The sequence below is a fragment of the Erinaceus europaeus genome, chromosome 7 (assembly GCF_950295315.1).
Source record: "Erinaceus europaeus chromosome 7, mEriEur2.1, whole genome shotgun sequence".
NCBI classification, from domain to species: Eukaryota; Metazoa; Chordata; class Mammalia; order Eulipotyphla; family Erinaceidae; genus Erinaceus; species Erinaceus europaeus.
Window position 1 is genome coordinate 17370253 of NC_080168.1, and position 25309 is coordinate 17395561.

Genomic DNA, 25309 nt, shown 5'->3' on the forward strand with positions numbered 1-25309 from the left:
CATCTGAATCATGTTTTCAAAGGTGCTTGTTTTGAGAATCAGCAGTAAGGGAACACTTGAAGTCATATAACTCATCTACCTGAAAATCAGCCAAAATACCAGGATAATAACAAACATTTACTGACATTTGCAACATGCCAGGCTTTATGCTAAGCACTTTTAAACATGATCTCCTTTAAAGCGTGTGACAAAAATATGTGAAGGGGATTACTATTTCATTTGAGACAACAGGTTTCGAAAGCTTACTGGCAGCACAATGAGGAAGGAACAAAGGCAAGATATGCCAAAGCAGATGCTCTGATCAATATCCAGTATGACCTCTGGTTTCACTTTGCATTCAAATTGGAAATTTTCTTGATTCATAGAAATCAAAAAATCAAAACCTTGGGGGCCTGGCAGTGGTGCGCCTGATTGAGCACATGTGTCACAGTGCATGAAGATCCAGGGTCAAGTCCTCGGCCTCCACACGCAGAGAGAAAGCCGTGAAGCAGTGCTGCAGGCGTCTCTCGTTCTCTCCCTTCTATCTCCTCCTTTCATCTCACTTTCTTTCTGTCTCTATAAAATAAATAAGGAAATAAGAAACCAGAACTTGAATGCCTTCTAATGATGTTTCTGGGAAATAGTGTCTGATCACCAGCTAATATATATATATATATATATATATGTGTGTGTGTTTTTTTTTTCTTCAGAATGCTTCAAGATTCAGTGACAGGGACAGTCAGTGAGGTAGAACTTAGAACTTGCATGCTTGAGGCCCATTGTTCAATCCCTGACACCATATATACTTAAGTGGAACTGTTTTCTTCCTATGTATGTGCCTCATTAAATACATAAATAATTATTTTAAAAGAGTTTCAAAATGTTTTTTTAAGACAAGCAAAGAGAAAACCTTATTCAAGTTAGTTATTTATCTGACCTATAGATGGGACTGGTGATTGGGGTGGCCTGCAGACTGGATCGTCTGACTCTTCAGTCATCTGGTCGTGAAGAGTATTGGTGTGCATATACACATAGATTGTCTGTGCTACAGTTGACACCCCCTCCCCTAGGGATGAGCTGGGTTCCTCAGTGGTAGAGGGATGGCTTATCTAGTATAAGTCAGAATACCAGTGGACACTGACCAACATTGTCAGTATAGCTCTTTGAATATCCTCAGCATCCTAGAGAGTTATTCTGTGAAAATAATTTTCTTAATTGTATACTGAACGGATTGGTGTTGGTCATTTGGCAAATAGTCCAGTTGGATAAATGAGTTATTAGAACAGAGTCATACCGTGCACAGGGTTCAGAAGTTCAGTGGTGGGGGGAACAGACAGTGGTGAACCAGGTAGAGAAAACATATTTCTGTGTGCAAGTATCTGGGTTCAAATCTACACTCTTCACCTGTAGGAGGTAGATGCTTCATGAGCAGGGGAAGCAGTTATAGATGTCTCCTCTTTCTCTCTCTCTTGAAAGCTTGATCCTCCTCTCTTAATTTCTCTCTCTTAATTTCTTTTTGTGTGTGTCTCAACCTCTATCAAAAAGTTAAAAAGAAAAGATAAAAAAAATGACACTAGTAGCAGTAGAGTCATGCACTGGACCCCAGAAATAACCTTGATGAAAAAAAAGTCTGAATTTTTTTTATCATAAAGTAAAAAACAAACAAAAAACAAATGGCAGAGAGAAATCAAGATGGGAGAGGAAATAGAGAAAGAGAGAAAAAGAGGCCATGTGGTGGTGCACCTAGTTAACTGCACATGTTACAATGCACATGGGTTGAGCTCCCAGCCCCCATCTGCAGGGGGAAAGCTTCATGAGTGGTAAAGAAGTATTGCAGATGTCTCTCTGTCTCACTCCCTCTCTATCATGCACTTTCTTCTCAAATTCTGGCTGTCTCTATCCAATAATAAAGACAATTTTTTAATGTGCTAGCCACAAAAGACAGAGAGAGAGAAAGAGATAGATAGAGAAAGAGAGAGAGAGAGAGAGACCGAGACCTCCAGTTACTACTTTACTGCTAGTGCTAGTGAAATTTCCCTGGGGACTTGAGCCCCAGTCCTAGCACATTGTAATGTGTGTGCTTAATTGGGTGGGCCACGGTCCAGCCCTATGACTCAGTTTTCTTACCCACAAGAAACATTTCAAGATGATTTCAAGTCATTGAAGGCTATAATTCTGAGCAAGGTCTTGAGAGACCTGTTTCTTAGTTTATATTTCAGTTTTGCCAAGAGAAAAAGATAAATTCACGTCACCTATATTTTGGGAAGGAGAAAGATTCTGATAGTGGTTCATTTCCAATGTCAGTGTTTATGTCTTTAAATGCCAGTTTTGCGTGAATAACGGATCTGAGCTACATATCTGTTTCTGGAAAGAAATCACTTTTTCTTCCCTGGGAAATTTCTATGCTCTTCCCCCTTTATCTAGAAAAGGATGGGAAAAGAGAAAGACAAATTTTACAAAACATGATGGGCAATCTAGATGTCCCCAAGACAGGAATGGGATTTAAAATAAATACTGCCAGTCTGGAATGCAGGAATCCAGCCATCAACTGTCCATTCTTCTCCCTTGGGGTAACACGGCACTTATATACTGCCATACAGATGTTTTCTAAGACCTCCAGAGATGGGCATTTTCACCCCACTCCCACTACACTTGGTCAATGGTTCCAGTGTCCAAGGAACTTGTCATCTGTAAAATTCATTGTCTGCCCTAAATCTCCTCAGCTACGTTACTAACCAATATCCCGTCATCATTTCCTAGTGGGCCAGAGGAACAGATGGCTATTCTCTTCTGTGAAGAGAAAAGCGCAGAGTCACAGGAGTCCTTAGGCAAAGCTAGTCAGTCCCCTTCCTTCTGTTTATCATCGATGCTCGCAGTAACATCTCCTGTCCCATCCTGCGTCCATACCACAGCAATCTCCACTGAAATCCTAGCATTCCAGGTGAAAATATGTAACATGTATAACAACATATCCATGATATTTAGATAATACGGTGTAAGATATAGGCACTTCACAAGGAAATAGTGCCGCTCCTGGCTTGTGAAGTCATTGGATCAGCTCCTTAAAATTGAATAATGAGCCTTTAATCCATGTATGTTTCTATTTGATTTCATACCAAATCGATCTTTAAAGGTGACTGAATCTATCAATTTGGGGTCAGGCTGTGGCACACCCAGTTAAGCTCACATATGACCAAGCGTAAGGACCCGGGATGAAGACCCCACTCCCCACCTGTAGGGCATCTGCTTCACAAGTGGTAAAGTAGGTAGGTCTACAGGTGTGTGTCATTCTCTCCCTCTCTGTGTTTCCTCATCTGCTCTCAATTTCTCTCTATCCTATCCAATAAAACAAATTAAAAAGAAGGAAAAAGGAAAAATTTGGCTACCAGTAGTGGTGGATTTGTACTGCTAACACAGAGCCCCAGCGATGACACTGGTCGCAATAAATAAATATATAACAACTCAGTGTCAGATGTAAAATATTACTTATTCCTCGATTATGAATGAGTGAAGATTTTTAGACATTTCGGTTATAATAAATTATTGTTAGTTAATTTATGGTTGCATTTTATCAGGTTTCTTTTTTTTTTTTGAGAGTATGCATTATTCTTGGTATAGCCCCTTTGGAAGGCTCTTTGTCGAGTCCTTAAACAAATAAAAATGGAATTACCTCATGATCTGGCAACACCACTTTTAGGCATTTATCCAAAGGGCACTCAAGCACTAATTTGAAGGGACATATGCACCCCTATGTTAATAGCTACATTATTCACGAAAGTCAAAGAGTGGGAGCAGCCTAAATGTCTATTGACAGGTGACTAGCTAAAGAAGTTATGGGATATATTGTCCATGGAATACTACTCTGCAGTCAAAAAGGTAATATTGTGTATGTTAGGACAAAGTGGATAGAACTGGATGTGATTATACTTAACAAAAAAAAGTAAAGAGTTGAAAGATAAATAGCAGATGGTTTCACTCATATGTGGAATCTAGAGAACTGATACATATGAACTTGCAGAAACAAGACAAAAATAGAAGCAAATAAACTGCTTCTAAGACTTTGTGAGAACTATGGTAGTTATTCTGAGGAGGGAGGAAGGCGGGGACATAGAATGTTGATGACGAGTGTGGATCACTTACGGTCTTGCTGTCCACTATTAATCACAAATAAAAAATGAAAAACAAAAGAATTTGCACTATTATATTGATAAAAAGATGTAATTTGAATTTTGTCAGTATGGATATTTGATAAAACCTAAAAAATATCTTAAAGTTCTTAAAACTGACAATTTCAATAATGGTGTAGAGAAGAAATCAGTTCCTTTTAGTGAGACTAAGTATTCCTTACATAGATTGTGTAGTTTATGCCTTTTAAACCATCTGATAACTCATATAATAAGTGTTAAAGGAATAACTACAAGTACTTCAGACTTGCTTGCTCAAACTGATTTAATTAAAAAGGAATCTTAACTATACATATTTAACAAGTATTATCAAGTCATTTTTAGTGCAGAAGCAATGGGTTATGTTATCAGTCATATAAGGATTTTATAAAAACTTCTATGTCGGTTCCAAGTACATTAACTACATGTAGAAAAAGTGGCTATGACTTAATGTGACAAAATCACTAAGATTATGTGATCATAAAATATAAGTACATGTATGTGTGTATTGTGAAAAGAAAGAGAATATTATATTGTAATCCACATTTAAAATATCAGAATATTGGCATGTAGGCACTAGTTGATGAAATTCTCTCTTAAAACATTGAAATCTACATTTGAAATAAGTATTAAGGATTTCACAGAGACTTAATGCTGTCTATAATAGATTCTTTTTTAGCAGGCCCTATAATGATTTTTTGCCAAGTAAATAATTTTTAATTGAGGGGAATTAATTGTTCATAGTAAATACATGAGTTATACATGTTGACACATGTTTTCTACAAAACACGGACTCTCCAGCCTAGGTCCTTCTCCACCACCTTGCCCCAGGACCTGAAAGCCCACCCCCTCCCAGAGTCCTTTACTTTGCTGCAATACAATAAACCTAGTCCAAGTTCTATGTTGTGTTTCCCCTATTAAATTCTTATTTCTCAGCTTCTGTCCGTGATTGAGATCATCCTTGTCTTTCCGGCTTGTCTCACATGATTCCTTCAAGCTCCATCTAAGAGGAGGTGAAGAAGGTAAATTCGTGATTCTAATAGATGACTTAAAACATACAACTGCCAGTCAACATCATCTAAGTTGTATGTGTGATAGAGAGATGACTGCTCGGTTCCTCCATCAGTGAACCGTATTTTTTTGTGAGTACCTGTAAGCCAAATATACGGTCCTAGTGAGCAGGTTGGGTCACATCCACATGATGTTTTCATGGTAGTCCTTTGATTAGTGAGTATTGAACATCTGAATCCCATCTGCTTCACTTGACCTTATGTTAAGACCTCTGTAAGATACATCAGAGACCCTTCCATATTAAGAGATAAGAGAGAGACTGTCATGGCAACTGCTCCACACTAGTCAGGGTCCTGTCATTTCCTCTCCACACAAGAGCTCTCACATACACCATTTTTCAGAGAGTGAGGAGCTCTACTTTACTTCTTTTTATTTTTTAATTTTTATTTATAAAATGGAAACACTGACAAAAAACATAGGATAAGAGGGGTACAACTCCACACAGTTCCCACCACCAGAACTCAATATCCCATTCCCTCCCCTGATAGCTTTCCTATTCTTTAACCCTCTGGGAGTATGGACCCAGGGTCATTATGAGGTACAGAAGGTGGGAGGTCTGGCTTCTGTAATTGCTTCCCTGCTGAACATGGGCATTGGCAGGTCAATCCATACTCACAGCCTGTCTTTCTCTTTCTCTAGTGGGGCAGAGCTCTGGGGAAGTGGGGCTCCAGGACACATTCATTGGTGGCGTCATCTGCCCAGGGAAGTCTGGTTGGCATCATGGTAGCATCTGGAACCTGGTGGAAGAGTAGTGAAGCTGGTGGGTTCACATTCCACGTCTGACATCTCTGGATGCAGTTAGAAATGAAACATGCCAAGGTGGTACTGGTAGCATTGACTGGACTGGGATCAGCAGATGCAGTATCAGTTGGTATGAAATGGGAGAAGCAAGCAGGAAAATGGACCTCACTCTAGAGGTTTCAGGACTGGGAGAAATATGAGCTTTATAGAGAAAGGAGAAGGTTCCTACTGTATTGGGGTTTAAGAAAGCACTAGATAGTAATAGCTATAACCAAATCATTTGGCAATTGGGTTAACTTTGAAAATCCCATTGTGAGAATTTGCTGTAGCGTAGAAGACCTCACCATAATTTATATCCTTTTATGCTATTTACTTATAGCTGTATCTTATAAAGGAATACCAGCAGTTGCTTTTGTTCTCCCTGTTCTTCTGACTCAGAAACAGAATAGCTAAGTGAACTCTCTGGGCTTCTGCATCCTCATATGTAAAGCAGGTGCTTTGAACTCTATAGGATCCATCTTGACTCTGGAATCTCATGATCTTATACTATTCTCCACTGTTCAGTAACATGTTTGGCTGGTTGGCATTCCCAGAAGGTGATGTCAGTGCATGGGGCTTCTCTGTATCTTCCACAACATCTAGAAGAGAGTGACACTTGCATCATGTTTGATAATTCTGTGTTTATTAAGTATGCTTGCAATTGTGCAATAACTATTCCAGGATGTTGAGGAATCCCAGAGACAATCTACCCTTAAATACTTCTCAATGACCCTGCTGCAAGAAGGTAGAAAAAACTATACTCAGAACTTCAGCAAAATTTAAGACACATTCATTTCTGAACTAAAGCTATACTTTTTTGTTTTTAATGGTCTTAATACTTTGCAAATGAAGTGGTTTTTTGAAAGTAATAGGAAAGTTATTTTCACATGAGAACAAAAATAGGAGTAAGAACAAAAGAGACAAACAGTAAATGTGAGAGGTACTTGCAAACCCTTGAAATTCTATCAGAATGGGGTCTGGAAGCACTTCCTCACTTGGGGCGGTGGTTCACACCTCCCCGGGTCACAGGACTGAAATACCTGGTGAGCTCACTGCAGGGGACTTTGGAGGTTGTGAGGAGCTCAGTTGCTGCACCACTGGCATGAGGCTAGGCAGGGCACCTGGAGATTTGCCTCTCTGTACTCTGCAGGAAGAAGAGTCTTTCTGGGGCAATCTCAGAGTCTAGGAAACATCAGAAGCAGTGATTGGTGAGAGGTCAAACAGCTGGAATGTACCCCTCTTATCCTATGGTTTTGTCAATGTTTCCTTTGTATAAATAACATTTTTAAAAAGAAAAATAAATAAATAAAAGTAAAAAAAATCAGCTGAAATGCAGAAAGTAAATATATATATAATATATATATATATATTCCACTTGAATATACAATTCACAAAATCAGATCAGAACTAGTTCCATTGTAAAAATCATCCCTTATATCAAATATAACCAAGATAGATGCTAGGGACTTCCAGTACCAAGTCATCCAGAGAGACATCCAGTGATTCAATACTTAGTATCGCTTATTTTTATGATCACAAAATAATTTTTTCAAATTACTTTATTAGGGGAGTTAATAGGTCCTGTAGGTGTGCAATCTGGCATGTGCTCAGATGAAGGTAGAGCTAATCCAGAACTCCCAGAATCTGAGACTCGCAGGGGGAAACTAACAAACTGGCTACCCATAACACTTCCCTCCTCCATGTCCCTCATCAACTCAGGCTGACTTGAGCCTCAGAAAAATGCACTGACATTGAGGTGTGGAATACATGACCTTAGGAATGTACTTTATTTTATTTTATTTTATAATATTTTATTTTTTTATTGGATAGAAACATCCAGAAATTGAGAGGAAAGGGAGTGATAGAGAGGGAGAGAGAGAGAGAGAGACCTGCAGCCCTGCTTTACCACTTGCAAAGCTTTCCCCCTTCAGGTGTCTGGGAGCTTGAACCCAGGTCCTTGTGCATTGTAACACATGCACTCAGCCAGGTGTGCCACCACCTGGCCCCTGAAATGTTTAATTCAGATGTATACCCTCAATGACTAGGCTTGACTATGGGCAATTCAACTATGTGACAAATATTCTACAGATATTTTATTTATTTATTTATTTATTTTACTGGCTATGATATTATGCAAGTGAAATGGTGTAATGATTGCACTGACTGCTCTAGGTTTGGGGACCAAGATCTTCTAACTGTCCCTTTCTCTCTGGGTTTAGCTGTTGATTTCCTTTGGGAGTTAGTAGAGAAGACACAAAGAATCTTGAAATACATTTGCAAACTAATACTTGTTTTCTTAACACTCTTGTTCCCTGACCATGCTCATACAACTATTGCTAATTTATAAAAGGAGCAAAGGATTGTGAGAGACACAGGAGGAAAGTTTAGTTTTACAGCTAAAGGCATCCTAGGTTAGCAAGCAAGTTCCTTTTTGATCTACATCTGAGAACTCCTTCAGAGAGTCCTAAGAAACTTAGCTGCATGTACAGGACTACCCAGCAAGCCCATGAACTAAATTACATAATGAATGCTTATGACTTCAAGTCCTTGTGTTTTGGAGATATATTATATCATATTATATTATATTATATTATATTATATTATATTATATTATATTATATTATATTATATTATATTATATTAATAGTGTTGAAATGAAATATTGGGACCAAACAGAAACACTAGCAAGATTGCCTCAATTTCTCTGCAAGAAAAGGGAATATGATATTGGTAGTAGACAAAACAGTTAGTCCATCCCCCATACCACCAAGAACATTTGTTCAAGTGAATCTTCGGTTTAGTTCCAATGTGTGAAAAGCTAGTTGTGGCCAGAAGTATTGACAAGTGTTCACAGATGTGCACTCGAATTCATGTTCTAGGTTTAACCTCAAAGGGGCTAAAATTGCGTGCAAGAAAATTGGGTCTGGCCCATCAGATCTTTTCGATCTTATTTTAGGGTTCAGATAAAGCAGCAGGTGTTTGGAACTTTTTTTTATTCATTCACAGGCATCATGTTTAGAACAGTCAGTGGCAGGCTTTCAGAAAAGACATCAAATGGGGTAGAAAGATGGGATTAGGTGAAAGAAAATGAACAAGGGAACAGTAGCAGAGAAAGGTTTATACCTTTACCTCAGGAGTATCACATGCTTTTCTTGTAGTCTCTATGTGGAATGTATTTGTTGATTTTATAGGAAAGCTCTTCACAGATCAAAGCCTTAACTGGATGATGTGGTACGTTCTAACCATTCTGTAATGGAGGACATACAATTACTAACATCCTAAATATACTGGTGAAAAAAGACCACCTTCATGGCCTCATTCAGAATCAGAGGATAATATAGTCAAGAGTGAAAAGGGACACAGTTCAGTGCAGCTAACGCCTGTCAGATGGTGAAGTCAGTTCTGCACAGCCCAAATTACAACTGGCCATGTGACTTACTTTCAACAAAGAGGTTAACAGATGTCATACAATCGGATCTTTCAGAACTTGCACTCTTGGAATCTGGAGCCACCGTATGAATGAACCTAGGCTGCCCTGCTAGAGAGAGGTACAAGCAGCCCAACCTACGTCATTGTCCCCAATCAGCAATCAACCAAATCCCAGAAACAGGCCGATTTAGCTTCATACATTCAGTTCAGACCAGCAGAAGAACACCAAGTAGAGCTTAACCTAAATTCCGGAACTACAAATACATTTTACTATAAATTTCATTCTATTAAATTTGGAGCTGACCAACTACCTAAAACAGTCATTTTAGAGTGAACATAATTTTTCACAAGGCAAGAGATGATTTATTATTAAAAGATGTATTATTTTTATTATTAATTATAATATTTATTATTAGATTATTTATTATTAAAGTGTGTATTATTATTTAATGTTAATTATAATATTTATTTATTATATTATTTATTATTAAAATATGTATTTGTATTAGTGATTTAATAATAGTTCACAAGATTACTGGGGTGGAGTTCCCTACCACACCCATTGCCACTGTTCTGTGCTCTCCTCATACCTCTATCCCCAGTCCCCCTACACACACAGGAATAACTATCATAGTTTTCACACAGTCTTAGCAACAGTTTGATCACTGTTTTTTATTTAAAAAATTTCTATGTTTCAGTTCTTTGTATAACATATATGAGATGAGCAAAACCATCTTGTAGATGCTCTTGCTGATCTTTCAGAGAACTGCAGGTTATATGGTTACAGTTATAAACTAAAACAATAAGGAACTTGAACACAAGAAACTGAAGGATAAAACTTCTAAGCCTTTACCTTTCCCACCTCCCTCACATTTTTTAAGTGCAGAGTCAGAGATTGGAATGAGGAAAGTATATAAATACCATTAACTATAGACGCCATTGATCTGAACTAGAGCCCATGTCTATTCATGTTTAGCACAGAAGCCTGTGCACCCCTGCACCCCTGACAGTCTGAGCTCACAGTCCATGGTCACAGCTAGGAACATTCTAGGCTGCACTCATTTCAGGACCAGTCTTCCTCAAGTGGTAGTGTAGGTTGTGCGAGCTTCCCTTTGGAGAGTGGGGCAGTCCCTACCATTGTTGCTCTACATTGAGGACAAGGTCCTAGAGAGGATAAAAGAGAGCTTATGATGATGTTCCTGACACAAGTGACTAGTGATGGTGGAGAGAGATCTGTTAGAGAATGAGGCTCATCATATCAGTGTGGGAATCCAATGATTTCCTGACTGGAGCCCCAGATGATGGAGTAGCCTGGTAGTGACCAAAAAGACCATCATTAAAGTGAGCCAATCTCTTGCCCTTATCCATATTTTATAGCCTTTCCTTTATCAAATGAGGTTAGGCTTTCTCCCAGTTGTTAAATCATTGAGTGTCATTTGTTGTATCCAAACTGGTTTGGAGTTTATGGGATCTGGCAGAAAAATCATTTGGCAGGATGCAACATCTCTTTCATAATAAAAATACTTAGCACATTAAGAATAAAAGGAAATTTAGTCAACTTCATCAAGACTGTCTTTCAAATCATAAGGATTATATCACACTCATAGTAAAATCTGAAAGCTTTATGTTCAGATCAGGAACATAACAAGGATCTTATTTCTTGTTACTTCTGTTTAACACTTTACTGGAAATTCTGGACTTAAGGTTCAAAAAAACCAAAATGAAATATGAGACCAGGTAGTGGTGTGCCTGGTAGTCTGCACACATTGCCTCCTCTCAATTTCTTTCCGTCTCCATTAAAAATAAATAAATAAATAAATAAATAAATAAAATTAAAAACTAAAAACAGTTATGACCTAGGTCCAAACCCCTGGTCCTCACCTGCAGTGGGGGAAGCTTTAGAAGCAGTAAAACAGTGCTTCAAGTGTCTGTCTCTTTCCCTGTCTTCCCCGCTCCTCTTAATTTCTCTTTGACTCTATCCAAAATAGATAAACTATTAAAAATAAAACTATTTTTAAAAATGAAATGCGCCTAGGCTTAAAATTTAGAAATAAAGACTTATGTACAGCTGGCATGATCTTAAACATTAAAAAGAAACCCACACCAAGATTTACCTGCGTGGTGGGGGGCATATGCATTCAGTGTAGGTGGCAGTTCTTGAGTTTGATCTTTGAGACTGCCTATGGTGGAATGGTGCATTGCACACATGCACTCTCTCTCTCTCTCATCAAATACACTCATGCATATATACTACATATGTCTTTGAAAGAAAATTATAAATCTGCTGTGGTCTGGGAGGTATTGCAATGGATAAAGCATTGAACTCTTGAACATGAGGTTCCAAGTTCAATCCGTGGTAGCACATGTACCAGTGTGATGTCTGGTTCTTTCTCTCTCTCCTCCTTTCAAATAAATAAATAAATACATACATACATACATACATACATGCATAAATAAAAAAATACAAAACTAGTTATTCAAGAAAGACCTCAGTGCATAAAATCAGTATACAGAAATTAATTGCATTTCTATACATTACCAATAAATTTAGCAAAATGATTTCATTTATGATAGCATTACAATAAGATGTTTAGAAATAAACTAACGGGGAGTCGGGCTGTAGCGCAGCAGGTTAAGCGCAGGTGACGCTAAGCACAAGGACCCGCATAAGGATCCTGGTTCAAGCCCTGGCTCCCCACCTGCAGGGGTGTCGCTTCACAAGCGGTGAAACAGGTCTGCAGGTGTCTATCTTTCTCTCCCTCTCTCTGTCTTCCCCCTCCCCTCTCCATTTCTCTCTGTCCTATCCAACAACAATGACAACAATAATAACTACAACAATAAAACAACAAGGGCAACAAAAGGAAATAAATAAATAAAAATAAATATTAAAAAAATATTTAAAAAAAGAAATAAACTAACAAAGTAAGTGCGGGACTTATACATTGAAAACTAAAAAACAGCACTGACAGATGTAAATTAGTGAAAAGTATCTATACTTCTGCAATGAAAGACTTAATGGTATTAATATTGTTCATAATGGTCTATGAATTTAGTGCAAAATCTGTTGCAACTTCAGCTATCTTTCTGTTAAAATTTTTTAAAAAATGAATAAAACTGATTCTTGGTGTGTTGCACCAAAGTAAAGGACATGGGGCGGGGGGCAGGTCCTGGAACACGATGGTGCAAGAAGACCTAGGTGGGGAGGTAGGGTGTTCTGTGGGAAACTGAGAAATGTTACATGTTTATCAACTACTATATTTTACTGTGGACTGTAAACTATTAATTCCCCTAGTAAAGGGAAAAAACTGTAAAAGAAGAAGAAGGAGGAGGAGGAGGAGGAAGAGAAAGAAATAAAGGAAGGAAGGAAGGAAGGAAAGATGAAAGACTATTATCATGACTATAAAAAATAGCCTGAATTGAGATGTAAAAAAAAAAAGTCATCTAGGAGGTGGTGTAGTGGATAAAGCATGTACTCTCATGTACCAGAGTGCTGTCTGGTTCCTTCTCTCTCTCCTCCTATATTACTCATTAATAAATAAAATATTTTTAAAGTTAACTCTAAAATGTATATGGAATACAAGAGATGTACAGTAGCCAAAACAATCAAAGTTGGAAGACTCATATTCTAAATTTGAAAAGTTGCAACACCAAGACCCTGTGGCACTGGGATAAGAATAGGCATGGAAATCACGAAATTGTCTTGAAGCCCAGAAATAAGGCTATAAATTTATGACCAATTGATTTCAGCAAGGATGTCAAAACAATTCAGTGGGGAATTTGTCTGCTCAACAAATAATGTTGGGACAACTGGACATTCATATGTGAAGGAATAATGTTGGACCTCTTCCTGACAGGCTGCCCAAATTAACTCAAAATGGATTTAAAAATAAGTTAAATGTTGGGAGTCAGGAGGTAGCACAGTGGGTTAAGCACACATGGCGCGAAGCGTAAGGACTGGCGTAAGGAACCTGGTTTAGGATCCCGGTTCGAGCCCTCAGCTCCCCACCTGCAGGGGAGTCACTTCACAGGCGGTGAAGCAGGTCTGCAGGTGTCTATCTTTCTCTCCCCCTCTCTGTCTTCTCCTCCTCTCTCCATTTCTCTCTGTCCTTTCCAACAACAACATTAATAATAACTACAACAATAAAACAAGGGCAACAAAAAGGGAAAGTAAATAAATAAAAATAAAAACAAGTTGAATGCAAGTATAATTTTTCAGCATTAGAAGATTGCAGTGAACATTTGGACTAGGTAAGGGTTTAAAAGACAAACAACAGAAGAAACTATGATGAGTTGAACTTAAAATTGAACTATCTTGTGTTTCAAAGGAAAAGAAAGCAAAAATGCAGTCCAGAGATTGAGGTCCATTTAAACACACACACACACATGCACACAATGAAATCTTAATGTACACTATACATTAAGTATTAAAACAGGTTACTACAACAGGTCAGCAATAGAAAGGTAAATACAGGGGCCAGGTAGTTGAGCACACATGTTACAAGGCACAAGGACCCAGGTTCAAGCCCCCAGTCCCTACCTGTAGGGGGAAAGCTTTGCAAATAATGAAGCAGTGTTGCAGGTGTCTCTCTGTCTCTCTCCCTCTCTATCATCCCCTCCCCTCTTGATTTATGGCTCTCTCTATCCAATAAATAAATAAAGATAATAAAAAAGAAAGGTAAATATATAGAAAGAGAGGGTGATCTGGCTGGGACATCTGTCACACTGTTGGTCACCAGTGTGGATTCCACTGGTCCGGCTGGCTAACAGATGTCCCCATCCTCTCTCACTGCTCCCTGTGCCTCCCTCTGGAAGCTGTGTGATTGGTCAAACAAGACGACCCCCCCCCCAAATAGTGATGGATCAATCTTTGTTCAAGGGTATAAGAGTAGCTGTTCTCCCCTTCTAGAGAAGTTGAAGATGAATAAACAAGTTTTAGGATACTCATTCAGAAGTAAAAACATTAAATACAGTTACCTAAAAACATTTTTTAAAACATTAAGTAAAATGAGGAAGGACAGGCTAAAAACAGTAAATACTATATAATTAATGAAACTTTTTTTTTGTTTTGCCTCCAGAGTTATTGCTGGGGCTCGGTGCCTGCACCACAAATCCACAGCTCCTGCTCCTGGAGGCTATTTTTTCCCCGTTTGTTGCCCTTGTTTTTATTGCTGTTGTGGTTATTATTATTATTGTTTTTATTGATGTCATCATTGTTGGATAGGACAGAGAGAAATGGAGAGAGGAGGGGAAGACAGAGGCGGGGAGAGAAATATAGACACTGGCAGATCTGCTTCATCGCTTGTGAAGTGACCCCCTCCACAGGTAGGGCGCCAGGGGCTGGAACCGGGATCCCTTTACCCGTCCTTGCACTTCACGTCATGTGCACTTAATCCACTGTGCCAAACCCTCCAATGAAACATGTTTTTAATGTTAAGAACAATTATCACACTTGTGATTAAAAAAATCAACGTCTGTTCTGGGTATGTGGTTTCACTGGAAGGGCCATGAGGGAGGGGAAATTTCAGTGTGATTGAAGCATGCTGATTATTGAATATGGTAGCTATAAGCTTGTTTGAATTTCCCAAAATTCATGCAGTGTGTATTTCATTGGATATAGATTTTACATGATTTTAAAAGGCTAGTTTTATTTAAAGAGATTGTTACTAAATATAAGACCGAAAAGAATTAGTTCTTGGTAACAGATTTATTGACATTTATTTGATACACAATTAGTTTTGATGTTTTGTTGTTATTTATTTGATATACAATTAGCCAAAGATACTTCAGGAATTAATAATTTCTTATTTTCTGGTGAAGAACTCAAAAACAAGGATTTTGAGGAAATTTCAGGGAAAAGAATCAGTTTTATCCCAGAGGAATTGAGTTTGCATGGATTATTCACAGGCAAAATGGGAACACTTAATTTCATACAAAGAGATAAAAAGCTATAGTATAAATTCTTCTGGAAGGAAAGATAAAAGAGATGCATTTGTTATCTGACCATTGTAATTGTACTCAAGCCTCATGAAATTCCAGGCCTCACTCTCTTGAAACACATTTTCTCTGGTATAATGCACATATTTTGAGCAACTTCAACTCCTTGTCTTCCATTTCTAGTGACTTATGTTGGCAGAAATAGCTGCAGAACTGGGGATGGGGTGGGAGAGGGAAAACTCAGTTTCAGAGTGATGAGGTCTTACAATCCCAGTAAATCACAGCTGCTTCATGAGAAAGGGGTCAACAAGGTCTTCGTATCTACGTTGCTCTTAGACTTTCTCTCTACATTTCATTGCTGTCCAACCATGAATCCAGTATGTTTATTATATGCTACAGGACACAGTATATAATTACTTATGGCCTGAAAGCAGTCCAGCAGCCAGATTGCCTGCATTTGAAGGCCTATCCACAAGAGCTGGTTTTCTAGCCTGGACATTATAGTCTTGATATGAGTGATGATCCAGAGGTCAACCTCACCCTGAGTCCATCGATGAGTCTATGTGACCCTCACCAAACATGGGACATTCTCCCAACTAGAACTATGACTTTCAGAATCTTAACCTGCTGATCATCAGTCAGACTAATACCATGATCCCACTCACAGCTCTACCTAGTCTACCTAGTTTCAGACTGAAACTCTTGTGTTAGAGCTTTGCTCAAGTCAATGTAAAATGACAGGAAGAGGATATCAACAAAATATCCATGAAAGAAGAGCTCCAGGGACCACAGACATTTAAAAAAAATGCTCTGACACTGATTCTCAGAGAAATGCAAATAAAGACAACGAAGAGATACCACTTCACCTTTGTGAGAATGTTCTAGAAATGGCCCTACACTATGATCTGGCAGTTTCTTTCTTGGGTATATATACAAAGGAAACAAATGGACCAATCCAAAGAGATCTATAGCAGCACAATTGTAATAACCCAGACTTGGAAGCAACCCAAGTGTTCAACAATAGATGAGTGACTAAAACTGCTGCAGTGTGTATACACAGTGGAATACTGATCACCAGTTAAGAATGATTGTCATTTTATTTGCCTCATCTTAGATGGAGCTTGAAGAAATCACATTAAGTGAGATAAGTTAAAAGAGAAGTATGAATATGGGATGATATCATTTGTAGGTAGTACTTAAAAAACAAGAACAGGAAGAGGACACACAAAGTTAAACTTGAACTGGGTTTGGTGTATTGCACCAAAGCAAAGGACTCTGGGAAGGAGGGTGGGATAGGTGGTGAGGCCTTGGGGTCCTAGTGCATGGTGTTGGAAAAGGACTTAAGTTGGAGGTGAGAGTGTGTTGCAGACATGATAGTGAGATGAGAAATTCTATCTGTGTTCAACAGCTGTACTGTAAACCATTAGCCCCTCAGTAATTGATAATAATAATTAAATAACTGTACTTTAAAATAAAATGAGTAATATTAAGAAACAAAACACACTTGAGAAAAAGAAAAGAAAAAAAACACACTGGAAACAGAAAGCAAGGAAGGCTGCACTGAAATTCTGTATCTTACAATCCCACCCTCTCATCAGCTCCACCCTTTCCCCTCAACCCCCAAAGCAAAACGTTTATTCTAAGTCTATCCAAATAGGCGGCAAAGAAGACCCTTGCCCCTGAAGGTAGCCTAGCAATTACAGAATGACCACTCCCAGCCCCAGGGGAATGTCCCCCTGCTCCAGACGAAGTCATTATAAAATTAACTGGTGATAAAACCAACCACAGGAGGATTGTGGGGCATTTATCTTTTTCAAATGCCTTGTTGTTTTTGTCCATCTGGTTGCACTTAGTCCAGAGGTATAATTTTCAGTGCTGCTCTGTTCTGGTAAACCATACAATTAAGGTATTTGAAAAACAAACAGCTCTTAACCACTTGCACGATGAGGAACTAGTTTGGCAATCTGTGGCCCATTTTCCCTGAGTAAATGCACTGTTCTACCCAAGATGGCTATAAAACAAAAAATGCAAGTGGGTAGTTATTATTTAATATATTAATAATAATCCAAACTCTTCTGGCACTACCCCAGAGAAAGGAAAATGAAATCTGAAGTGTGTGTGTGTGTGTGTGTGTGTGTGTGTGTGTGTGTGTGTGTGTGTGTGTGTGTGTAAAGAAGAACGAGTGGTCATATTCAAGATAAATGTTGCCAGTTTCAGAAAGCTGTTAGGACCCATCTAGGAAGCTATACAGATGCAAACTTACTGCTATTGAATCACCACTGTGCTCTTGTCCTTATACCTGGGTCTAGAAACTGATAGTGCATTTTAATTGGCTTTGCTGTTTTGCCCCCCCCACACACACACACACTCACACACACAACATTGTGATTGTGTGGACAGCTTTTGGAAACCCTAGATAGGGGATTATTAATAGCATACTTCTTTTAAAGAGTATGAACATAGAAGAGTGTCATGCTTGACAATCTGTCATAACCTGTGTTCTCCTAACATACTCCCTCTGCCTCTCTTTATTCACTTTCTTTAAAAAAATACTTCATATATTTAATTTCTTAGCACAGAGAGAAGTTGAGAGGGGGATAAAGGAGAAAGAGACAAAGAGACCTGCAACACTGCTTCACTGCTTGTGAAGTTTTCCCCTTGCAGGTGGGACCCGGGGGCTTGAACCCTGTTCCTTATGCATGATAACATGTGCACTTAACCAGTCGTGCCACCCCTGCATTCATTTTCCATTCAAAATTTTGCACTGAGTGAAAATGTCTGACACTGAGCTACAGAGAAGAAACACTAGGTGACTATGAAATCACCCCTCTGCCTTCAGGGGACCCATGTTCTGGTCTCTCTTTGTGCCCTTCACTTTCATCTCTAGCTTCTAGCTTATCACAGCACTGTGAGGTATCAGACATGACCATTTACCTAGAAAGGGGATCTGGGAGAACTTAATAACTTGGTGTCTTTCTACTTTACAAAGGATAGGATCTTGAAGAGGAAACCCAGCTAGAATGAAAGCAGCAGGGGTAATCAGATCTAATTTAAAAAAAAAACAACACAACACTGTGAATTCGTGAAGCATGAAAACTCCTTATGGAAACAGAATTAGCTTTCTCCCCCCAGAGAGTTCCAGAACCCAGAGTGCTTCCCTTCCCCTTTCATCTCACTGGGATAGGGCTTAAGGAGATGCAAAGTGAGTGCAGGAAGAAACCCACCTGACAGCTTCCCAGGGTTGCTTGTCTTCTTTTACCACTCACCAACCAAGGTTTCTCTCCCCCTAACTCCCAGAATGCAGGGTCCCCTTCCTGCTCCCCACTCTTTCAGCTCCTAACACTCTCAGCCAGCTGCTGAGTGAAGTCACAAGGTATTTTGGTCGAGATGACAGAGGTGCGAATGGCAGCTTCCACCCAACTCAGATGAGATCATGCATGTGAATGCTCAATGCAAATTACAAAATCTTCAGGAGACAAATGCAAGAGGCAGCTGTTCTACAATGCTGAAAACTCAGGGCTGTTTATGCTCAGCAAGCTTGCCATGGGAAAAGGCTCCTTGCTCCTGCTCCCAGGTCAGTCCACTTCCTTTAAATTTTTTTTATTATCTTTATTTATTTATTGGATAGAGACAGCCATAAATCAAGAGGGAAGGAGGGGGAGTAGAGAGGAAGAGAGACAGACACCTGAAGTACTGCTTCACACTCACGAAGCTTCCCCCCTGCAGGTGGGGACCAAGGACTCCAACCTGGGTCCTTACGCATTGTAACATGTGCGACACTCAACCAGGTTGCCACCACCCGGCCCCCATCAGTCCACTTCCTTCTCCTCATCTAACAGTAGTCCCATGTCCTAGATCTCTGTCCACTGAAGTGAATTGAGTCTAAGAGCTCAAGGCACAAGCACAGAACAGGCTCTGCTGATCACCACCTCTTGTTGTAAAATATGAAAGTTTTGCCCTCAGCTCCTACAGAGACATTAAAGTATCATTACAGCTGAAAGCAGCAAACTCAAGTGAGTCCTCTCCAGTGAGCCAAAAATCTGTGATGAAGGGTTTAGAACTGGACAATAATTGAAGAACCATGAAATGAAAAAGACTTGCTGCTTGGTTCTCTTAGTTCCCCGTAATTTAGACTGCCCTGCTTTTCATAGAGATTGGATTCTGAAGAGAAATCCAAATCTTGCAGCTCCACACATGGAAATCTTTCTGAGCTAGTCCTTGATCTTCTTTCTTAAGCTGATTTGAAAGGCAAACCGAATCATTCATTTTCCCCACTCATCACCTCTTGCAGTTTTCCATTGCCCAAACACAAGTCCCAATCACCAATTCAGTGCATAGACCTTCTGCCATTTGCTTTTGACAATCCCTCCACCCCCTATACCCTGCCACCCCCATTGTTGTCCTGTTCTCTCTCCTAGACCCTGTGTAACTTCTCCTCACACAGATCTCTCAGTAGTCTCTGGTGTTTGCAAGCTTCTAATTTTCAGTCTGTGAACTCCCTTCTTACTTCACATAAAATGCCTACTTATCCTTCCCAATCCAGTTGAGACGGCAACTGCTCCATTGTCTCTCCCTCATCTCTTCGTGTCTCTCCCCATCTCTGTTTTCTCTGTTCTGTAGAATAATTCCATTGCTAGAGTTTACATATTTTATTAAAGCGTGCTGTCTTAGCAATCAAACTATGAGCTCCAAAATTAGGTGGCCTGGATTTGAATCCTGTCTCAACTGTGTAATTTGAAGGGAAGTTATTTACTTTTCTGTCCCTCTGCCACCGGAGGGGGGCATAATTCCCTGGGGTATCTTTATAATACTTTATTTATTCCTTTGTAATTTGATAGGGCAGTGAGAAATGAGAAGGAAGGGAAGAGAGAGAGAGAGATTTGCAGCACTGTTTCACTGCTCCTAAAGCTTTCCCCAAGGATTTGAACCTGGATCCTTGTGCATAGTAATGTGTGTACTCAACCAGGTGCACCACTGCCCAGACATGGAGCACTTTTTAAAAAAATTTTTTATTTCAGAAAGGATTAATGAACAAAACCATAAGGTAGGAGGGGTACAACTCCACACAATTCCCACCACCCAATCTCCATAACCCACCCCTTCCCCTGATAGCTTTCCCATTCTCATATCCCTCTGGGAGCATGGACCCAGGGTCATTGAGGGTTGCAGAAGGTAGAAGGTCTGGCTTCTGTAATTGCCTCCCCGCTAAACATGAGTGTTGACTGGTCGGTCTGCCTCTCTCTTTCCCTAATAAGGTGTGTCTCTGGGGAAGCTGAGCTCCAGGACACATTGGTGGGATCTTCAATCCAGGGAAGCCTGGCCAGCATCCTGGTGGCATCTGGAACCTGGTGATTGAAAAGAGAGTTAACATGCGAAGCCAAACAAATTGTTGAGCAATCATGGATCCAAAGCTTGGAATAGTGGAGAGGAAGTGTTCGGGAGGTACTCACTGCAAACTCTAGTGTACTTCTGCTTTCAGGTATATATTTTGCAGTAGTTTACGGATACGTGTGAACATATGCTCTCTCACACAGAAACTGGTGTATATCTAGGTTATGGGACTTTGTTAGAGAGTGAACCACCTGAGATGAAATTAGAGTGTACTATAAAAGGAAAGGTCTCACCCGAGTAATGAAGCTGAAGGGTTGTCATTACTCATGTGAAGTCTCTGGACACAGTCTGAGGTGAAGCATGTTGAGGTGGCAATCGTTGCATTGGTTAGGTTGTGATCGGCGGATGCAATATTATTTGGTATGGATTGGGAGACGCATATGGGAAAGTGGGCCCTATCCAAGGGTTCCAGGACTGGGGGAAGTAGGGGCTCTATAGTGGAGATGTGAGGTTCCTGCTGTCTTAGGATTCAAAAAGACAATCGATAGTTAATCTTATCATCACATTATTTGGTAATTGGGTTAACTTTGAAAAGTCCTTTTGTTAGGGTTTGCTGTACAGTATCCAGTATCTTGTATATAGCTGTGCTATTGGGTGCTTCTAATCTACTTGGTCTAGGCTTTTGAGAGAGTCCGCATATCAAATACACAGCCTATATATTAAAAAGATTCAGTTTGTGTTTTGAGAAACTTTGAGACATACAACTGATTTTCCCCCTCTCATATTAATTAACTACTGATTTATATGTCTACATTTTGCTAGGAGTGTACATAAACACCATTCCTACCACCAAAAGACTGTGACCCATCCCTTCCACCGACTCCCACCCCCCACTGGCCCAGGAAGCTGCATGTCTACCCCTCACCACAGGGTTTTTACTTTGGTTCCCTACTTACAATTTGATCAGGTCCTGCTTTTAGTTTCCCTTTCAGATCTTCTTACTCAATTTCTGTTGATGAGTGGGATCATCCCATAATCATCTTTATCTTTCTGACTTAGCTCACTTAACATAATTCCTTCTAGCTCTGTCCAAGATGGGTCAGAGAAGGTGGGTTCATTGTTCTTGATAGCTGCATAGTATTCCATTGTGTATATATACCACAGCTTTCTCAGCCATTCATCTGTTGTTGCTTCCAGGTTTTAGCTATTATGAATTGTGCTGCTATGAACATAGGAGTACACACCTCTTTTTGGTTGGGTGTTATGGAGTCCATGGAGTATAACCCCAGGAGAGGAATTACTGGATCATATGGAAGGTCCATGTCTAGCCTTGTGAGAGTTTTCCAGACTGCTCTCCACAGAGGCTGTACCAATTTACATTCCCACCAGCAATGTAAAAGGCTTCCTCTGTCCCCACATCCTCTCCAGCATTTGTTGCTGCTGTCCTTTTTGATGCATGCCATTCTTATAGGAGTGAGGTGGTATCTTAGTGTTGTCTTAATTTGCATTTCTCTGACAATCAGTGACCTAGAGTAGTTTTTCATATGTTTGTTAGCCTTTTGGATCTCCTCTGTAGTGAATGTTTTGTTCATATCCTCTGCCCATTTTTGGATGGGGTCATTTGCTTTTTTGGTGCTAAGTTTGCTGAGCTCTTTATATATTTTGGTGATTAGTTTCTTGTCTGATGTCTGGCATGTGAAGATCTTCTCCCATTCTGTGAGGGTCTCTCTGTTTGTTTAATAGTTTCTTTGGATGTGCAGAAGCTTTTCAATTTGATGTAGTCCCATTGGTTTGTTTCTGCTTTAGTCTTCCTTGCAATTGGGTTTGATTCATCAAAGATGTCCTTGAGGTGTAGGTGGGAAACTGTTTTACGAATGTTTTCCTCTAAGTATTTGATTGTATCTGGTCTGACATCTAGGTCTTTGATCCATTTGGAGTTGATTTTTGTTTCTGGTGAGATAAAGTGGTTCAATTTCATTCTTCTGCATGTTACAACCCAGTTTTCCCAGCACCATTTATTGAAGAGAGCCTCCTTTTTCCATTTAATCCTTTGGGCCCCCTTATCAAAGATTAGATGTCCATAGGTGTTCGGATTTATTTCTGGGCTTTCAATTCTGTTCCACTGTTCTGTGTGCCTATTTTTGTTCCAGTATCATGCTGTTTTGATGATGATGGCTTTATAATATAGTTTAAGGTCTGGGAGTGTGATGCCTCCATTTCTGTTTCTTTTCCGCAAGATGGTTTTGGCATTTCTAGGTGTTTTCAGGTTCCAGATAAATGACTGTAGTGTTTGTTCTATTCTCTTAAAGAAGCTTGGTGGAACTTTGATGGGTATTGCATTAAATTTGTATATGGCTCTGGGGAGAATATTCATTTTGGTGATATTTATTCTTCCAATCCATGAGCATGGGATATCTTTCCATTTCTTTATATCAGTTTCTATTTCCTTGAGTAGCGACTCATAGTTTTCAGCATACAAGTCTTTCACTTCTTTGGTCAACTTTATTCCTAGGTATTTGATTGATTTTTCTGAAACAGTAAATGGGAGTGATTTCTGGATGTCTTCTTCTTCAGATTTAGTGTTTGCATAAAGAAATGCCACTGATTTTTGTACATTGATTTTGTAGCCTGATACCTTGCTATATTGCCTAATAACTTCCAGTAATTTTCTGCTGGATTCTTTAGGTCTTTCTATGTATACTATCATATCATCTGCAAATAGTGAGAGCTTGACTTCTTCCCTTCCAATCTGTTGTGACAGGACATGGAGCACTTTTAAAAATGCAGAGTCCCAGATCATATGCCAGTCCAATAAACTTGAACCAGTCCTGTGGGTCAGAGGACTTTACAATTCTGTACACACTCATTCTGCAGAGCTACTGCCCTAGAGTCATAAACTTGGATCTTGCTCCTAGTATGAACTTGAACTGACTGGATATAATGTGGATTTTATCCCTTCTGACCAGCATGAGTCTCTCTTCTTAGGATCTACATATCTATTCCAGATGTTGAGCTTGATCCAGGAAAAACTGACTTGAGCTTCTTGTCACCCCCCCCCCGAAAGGTTCACATATTACATCATATCCACTACTTTTGATTAAATCCACCCACCCCATCTCTGCTTTTTGCCCATGGACTCCACTAGGAGCTGTGACTATGATTTGAAAAGCCACTGGCATATGCCTCATCACCTGTGCCCACTCTCCAATAGTCTCAAGTGGTTTCTTCTTAGAGCTTTATTTATTTTAATTTCCAAATGTGTTCTTTTATTTGTATAATAGAGACATAAAGAAACAGAGAGGGAGAAATAGAGACATGTATAGTCTGCTTCACCACTAGTGAAGCTTCTCCTGTGGGATGGGGACTGGGTACATGAAGCTAGGTCCTTGTACATGGTGATATGTGTGCTTTACCAGCTACACCATGACTTGGCCTACCAAATGTCTTCCTTTTATGTTTTATTAGTGATTTAATCTTGATTTACAAGATTGTAAGATAATAGGGCTATAATTCCATACAGTTCTTACTGTCAGCATTCTGTCCCATCCTCTCCATTGGGTACTTCTTTATTGTTTGTTTACCCCTCTGGGAGTATGGACCGAAGTTCTTTTTGGGGTTCAGAAGATGGGAGATCTGGCTTCTGTAACTGCTTCTCTGCTGAACTTGGGCATTGGCAGATTGATTCGCACCCCAGCCTGTTTCTATCTTTTCCTACTGGGGTAGGGCTCTGGAGAGGGGAAGGTTCCAGGTGAGGTCATCTGCCCATGGAAGTCAGGATGGAATCATAGTAGCATCTAGAACTTGGTGGCTGAAATGCAGTAAGCTGGAAAGCAGGACAAAATGTTTAATAAAAAGAAACCATAAAGTAGGAATAGAGCAGATAAACGTAGGGACCTTATGGTGGAAGGAAGCAAGGAAATCTATTTTAGGAATGTTCGTAAGAGCCTGTGTCTTAATAAACTTTGCTTGAACTTGATAGCTAACATGGGGGTGGGCGAGAAATATTATCTGGGAAGATGGTTCAGAGTTGGGAGTAGAACTAGGAAGCAGGATTAGGGCAGAAAGTTGCTTGCAAACTTGAAGAAGATATAAATGCAATTAACTGTTTACCACAATGATCTAACCTGGGGTCAGTGTCTATTCATATTTATCATGGGAGCCCATACAGCCTCTGAGACTGTCAGACTGAGCTCACAGTGTGGAGTCACAGATGGGAACATTCTAGGCTGCACTCATTTCAGGACCAGTCTTCCTTGAGTGGTAGAGTAGGATGACCCAGCTTCCCTTCAGATTTGCAACAGTCCCCACTATTGCTATTTCATACTGAGGATATGGTCCTGAAGATAACTCTATTTATTTTTTATGAATGTGGGTAATGTGTAAAGATACCTCAAGACATAAAGCTGAGGTCTAAAATTAGACTGCCCAGATTTGAACCTTGTCTAAGATTCTGGGGAAATTATATGATTTTCTGTTCCTTGCTTTATTTACCTATAAAATGAATCTTAAAAATCATATCTACTATCTGGAAAACAATCAGAAAGCCAGAAGTGGACCTTCCCTATCATTCTGCAATTCCTCTCCTGGGGATATATCCTAAGGAGCTAAACACACCCATCCAA